The following is a 5,767-nucleotide window of genomic DNA, read 5'->3' on the forward strand; positions in this document are numbered from 1 at the left end:
CTGCTGGTTTCCATGAAGGGGAGCTGGTAATAAGATTCCTCAGAGGTTTTTGTTTTTGTTTTTGTTTTTAAAAAAGACACATTTATTCGGCATCATGATCAGACTATTATATTTAGCAATCAGCAGCATGGGTGCAAAACAAAAAATCTACATTAAAACCCTTTGTTGAAATGCTTTACACTTTCCACAGAACAAAAACTAAAATAACCTATTATACAATTAGTCACAAATACAGTCCTCGAGTTTTTTGCACATACACATGAGTATTGTCTAAAACATGTCTTCTTTGTAGCAGCTAGGCCCTGCCACCACTGTGCTTGGCCGAGTTCACAAATCTGTTGTAGCCTGTAGCTTCCCCGTCACTTCTCTGGCTCTCCTCTCCTGCTAAGCTTTGTTTCCTGGCAGTAATTACAGCCTCCTGCCACTGCCGTAGCTCCTGCTGCTGCTGGAACCGCCACAGCCACCTTAGTTTTGGGGTTTGGCAAAGTATTGGCCTCTACCACCATAGAGGCAAGAACTTCTGTCTCCAAAGTTTCCTCCTTTCACGGGTCCAAAATTTGCAGATTGATTGTTGTAACGGCCAAAAGCATTGTAGCTTCCACCCTCTCCAAAAGTGCTTCCATCATTACCGAATCCATTATAGCCATCCCGCTGCCACCATAGCCACCGCCACCACGGCTGCCACCAAAGGCATCTCGACCACTGACGTTTCCTCCACGAACAAAGCTGCCATTCCCACCAAAACCACCGCCACGACCACCATCAAAGTTTCCAGAACCACTTTGACCCCTTTGGCTGGGTGAAGCACCAGCCATCTCTCGCTTAGATAGGGCTTTCCTTACTTCACAGTTGTGGCCATTCACAGTGTGGCGTTTCTGAATGACAACCTTGTCTACGGAGTCATGGTCATCAAAGGTTACGAAAGCAAAGCCTCTCTTTTTGCCACTGCCTCAGTCAGTCATGATTTCAATCACTTCAATTTTTCCCATACTGTTCAAAATAATCTCTTCGGTGATGTTCTTCAGTGTCTTCTTTAATGCCACCAACAAAAATCTTTTTCATAGTTAAGTGGGCACCAGGTCTTTGAGAATCTTCTCTTGAGACGGCCCTCTTTGGTTCCCCAACTCTTCCATCCACCTCGCATGGCCTTGCCTTCATGGCTGCACCCACCTCCTCCACAGTGGCATACGTGACAAACCCGAAGCCTCTGGAGCGCCTGCTGTTTGGATCCCTCGTTACCACACAATCTGTCAGCACTCCCCGCTGCTCAAAGTGGCTCCTCATGGGCTTCCCTGGTGGCGCAGTGGTTGAGAGTCCGCCTGCCGATGCAGGGGACACGGGTTGGTGCCCCAGTCCGGGAAGATCCCACATGCCACGGAGCGGCTGGCCCATGAGCCATGTCCGCTGAGCCTGCGCGTCCAGAGCCTGTGCTCCGCAACAGGAGAGGCCGCAACAGTGAGAGGGTCGCGTACTGCAAAAAAAAAAAAAAGTAGCAAAAACAGTGTTTGGAAGGTTGGCTGCAGGGCAGAATAAGGAGTTAGAAAGTGATCAAAGGTGATTCACAGTGTTAAATGGAAAATATACCCTGGAGCTTACCTTCACGTGGTCCAAGGTGTTTCCTGAGCAAATGGCATCACTTAGAGAAGTGATGCAGGGCCAGAGAGTGGGGAGAGAGGGTCTACAGTGTGCATTTCAATGACAATGGGAAATAGTCACTCTGACCAATGCTCTTCTTTGGGCTGATAACTAAAAATCCACCCTACAAATGCCAACTGTATAGCTGTAAGTACGGTACTTTACTAAAGTTCCAAATGTCACGAGAAATAAAGGTCTTTATGGTGCTATGAAACGCTTATACCTGAATGTGAATGAAGTCACTGACAGCTATTTCGTGGAGTGCAGGAGAGAGATTATCAGGACGCTGGGCACCAGTGGGGAAAAGTAAAAAACGCAGAGGCTGAGGGCAGAAATAGATCAAGGGGAAGCCAGGCTGGCAGCTACCCATGGTGCCACCCCATGATGGGCACCAAGACATCACTGGAATAGGAGGAAATGTTGTGCCAGTTAGCTCAGATTTCCACATGTAATTTCTTGCTTTATTGGGAAACTAATGGGTCCTGCTCTCACCAATTCCCCAAAGTACAAGTGGGCATTTGAAAAGCCATCCTCCCATAGGCCAACTGCTTGGTGCTGTTTCAGCCTCTCCATCAGTGATGGAACGTGGATAGGCTGACCGTCCTACAATGAGGACAAAGTCAACCTAAGCTCTGGCACCTGGTGAGTTTTGACCTGGTGCAGTCAACAAAGAATGAGGGTTCTGCTTTACTGTATGTGTCTTAACCCTCTAAGAGGCCTCCCAAAACATTGTCCGGTTCAGGAAAAAATAAAACGGAATGAATACAACATCTACCAAAAAAATGAAAAACGTTTGCCATTGTGAAAGTCATAAAAAGGCTTTAAACATATTTTAATAAAACTTTACAACTACATTCATTCGTTCTCCCTTATCATTAGTGAACATGAATAATGCTATGGAAGAATTGTGAAATAAAAGACATTTCTGGGACTTCCCTGGGGGTCCAGTGGTTAAGACTCCATGCTTCTACTGCAGGGAGCACAGGTTCAATCCCTGATTGGGGTACTAAGATCCCACATGCCACATGGCGTGGGGAAAAGAAAGACATTTCCTTTTTTTTTTTTTAATTTTTATTTATTTATTTTTGTCTGTGTTGGGTCTCCATTGCTGCACGTGGGCTTTCTCTAGCTGCAGAGAGCGGGGGCTACTCTTTGTTGCGGTGTGCAGGCTTTTCATCCTGGTGGCTTCTTTTGTTGCGGAGCATGGGCTCTAGGCGCGCGGGCTTCAGTAGTTTGGCACACGGGCTTAGTTGCTCCACGGCATGTGGGATCTTCCCGGACCAGGGCTCGAACCTGTGTCCTCTGAATTGGCAGGCGGATTCTTAATCACTGCACCACCAGGGAAGCCCCAAAAAAGACATTTCTAAGAAAGTTAAAATATAATGCTACATTTATTCTAAATAACAAGCCCTTAATTCGAAAGAGATATACAATTTTTTAAAGAGAAAATTCATTTCTTCCCTTCAACCACCAACTAAATAAATGTTGAACAAATATGGGAAGTCCATTGGTTTGGGGGAGTTCCATATTGCTACCCTACTTTGGGCACCACATGTCTATAACCAGCCCTGGCTCACCATATCTACCCCCCCACCCCAATATAGGTATATATTTTCTTTTGGTTTCGCGTGAATGCATTTGATTCCTTTATTCAACAAGCATATATTGTATGTCGACTACATGTCAAGTACTGTCCTAAGTACTCTCGAATATTATCACATTTTATCTTTATAGCAAACCTTTCAGGTTGTTTACAAATGAGAAAATTCATTTCAGAAGCTAACATCCCAGACTCCCAGATGCAATATTAATTTAGTGAATTGATTTTTTTTCCTCAACACATTCCAAAAAGGATTTAAGTCTTTTCCATTAAAAATAAAATCCTACATCTAATGTATGGAGTTTCTGAGTAATGATGGTGCATTGGACAGATGTGTTTACCTTGGCTCTCTCATGGAGGCCCACAAAAAGCCAGCAATGGAGTTCTGTTAAAGAGACTCATAATTTACACAAAGTCAGTGGAGAGGAAACAGCAGCAACAGCATGTGGAAAGTGGTAAAAAGCATCTGGCTTGGTCAACTCAAGAGAGCCAAGAGCCAAACCAGAGGAGGGGAAGCCCAGAAACCACCAGCACTGCCTTGCAGAATTTCACAAAATCTCAGAAACAAGCAGCACCAGGTACCCTCTGAAATCGAGGGTAAAATCAGAGTCAAAAACAGGACGGTGGCTGGAAAAAATCTGTTAAGAAGCAGTAGATCGCTTCCCCAACCTCAGCAAAATGGTGTACGTTTATTCTGAGAAAATGGTGAGCCGGAGAGATTCTGCCCCAGAGGGAGGTTTGAGGTACCACACTGGAAACAGGAGGCTTTGGGAAGGCTGTCCGTTGAATCTGGAGCTGCTCCCAGGCTCCTCCCTCACTGGCAGCCGGGTCCTCCACCAAGGACTGGGACATTCTTCTCTGGTCATAGAAAATAATCCCACATATACTGACACTATAGACCCACAGTGAAATGTGCCACCCCACGATACTTAAGTGGAGTCTGCCACATACAGAGTCTGCAGTCAGCATTTAGTCCCTCATTCGTAAACATGGACAGAGAGCCACGGACTGAAATTGAACACTTGGGGAAAGCTTCTAACGTAAAGAAAGAAAGCCCCAAACTAATAAACAGAAGAAAGAAACTTAGAGGAAAGAGAAAATATGAGGGGAGGGGCAGGGGGAGACTTAAAAGAAAATAATTTCACTAAGATCTTCAAAGGAAGAGAAGATATTTTCCACAGGTCCCAAGAACAGAATGTTATTTAAAAAAAAAAATTCAGGAAACAGGAGCGCTGCAATATACAGTTGAGGAGTGTCATGAACAGACTTCTAAAAATGTCCCCACAAGATCCCCACCCTCCAGTTATGCAAACACTAATCTTAGTACTACTGTAAAGGGACTTACATGTGCAATTAAGGTTACTAATCAGCCAATCTTAAAGAAGGGAAATGATCCTGGATTACCAAGTAAGTCCTCAGAGAATGCAAGAGAGGAGATTATTGAAGAAACAGAGAAAAATGCCCTTCAGTGGGGGGGTGGGGGGGTGGGGGGTGGGAGATGGGGGGTGGGGGGGGTGGGGGGGAGGGATAGATTGGGAGTCCGGGATTGACATGTACACACTGCTATATTTAAAATAGGTAAACAAAAAGGACCTACTGTATAGCACAGGGAACTCTGATCAATGCTCTGTAATAACATAAATGGGAAAAGAATTTGAAAAAGAATAGATGCATGTATATGTAGAACTGAATCACTTTTCTGTACACCTGAAACTAACACAACATTGTTAATCAACCATACTCCAGTGTAAAATAAAAATAAAAAGACAAGAAAAGAAAAATGACCTTCATTTGAAGGACGAGAGTTCTCACATTACAAAAGCCCAACACAGTGGATGGAAAAAGACCCCAGAAATGCCCATTATTTTCCTGAAATTTCAGAACACTCAGAACAGAAAGAAAACCCAACAAAGCTTCCAGAGAGAAAAAACAAGTCACATCAAAGGATCAAAATCAGAATGGCTTTGGACTTCACAGCTGAAATGCTGGAACCTAGAAACCAATGGACCAAAGTCCTCACAATCTAAGGAAAAACTATTTCTAGACTAGAATTCTAGAACTGGCCAAATTATCAGTGAAGTATGATGGTAGACTAATGACATTAGACCAGTTAGCTCTCATGAATGTACCTCCCAGCATCATTCTCAGATGCTTCAACAAAACCAGGCCTTTAACTGTGGGAGAGGAAGAGACAGGATTCAGGAGCCACGGGGCCGGGGACGGGGGAGGCAGGAAGTGCTGGTCTTATAATAAACTTTGTAGAAATATCAGACCCTTAAGGTTTGATTAAAATAAAAATGGAAAAATAGGCATATTGTAAAAACAGAAGAATAAATAAATGAGGAAACGGATTGAAGAAAACAACCTGGGGTAAACTTAGTATCTCAAATGCATACTGTCTGGCCTCAATTAATTCCAAGAACTAGACCACAGATTTGGCTTCATTCTTCCAAGATGCTGAGATACACAGTCAGTTACAAGATTTATAGTGTCCATAGGACAAACACACCACAGCTGTTCAACAGAAACGCA

General features: G+C 44.0%; 1 pseudogene; it reads right to left on the reverse strand.

Annotated features, from left to right (window-relative positions):
* Positions 1 to 408: 408 nt before the first annotated feature.
* LOC115853532 (heterogeneous nuclear ribonucleoprotein A1-like) lies at positions 409 to 1,284 on the reverse strand (annotated as a pseudogene).
* Positions 1,285 to 5,767: the final 4,483 nt, after the last annotated feature.

Source organism: Globicephala melas, chromosome 9, assembly GCF_963455315.2.
Source record: "Globicephala melas chromosome 9, mGloMel1.2, whole genome shotgun sequence".
NCBI classification, from domain to species: domain Eukaryota; kingdom Metazoa; phylum Chordata; class Mammalia; order Artiodactyla; family Delphinidae; genus Globicephala; species Globicephala melas.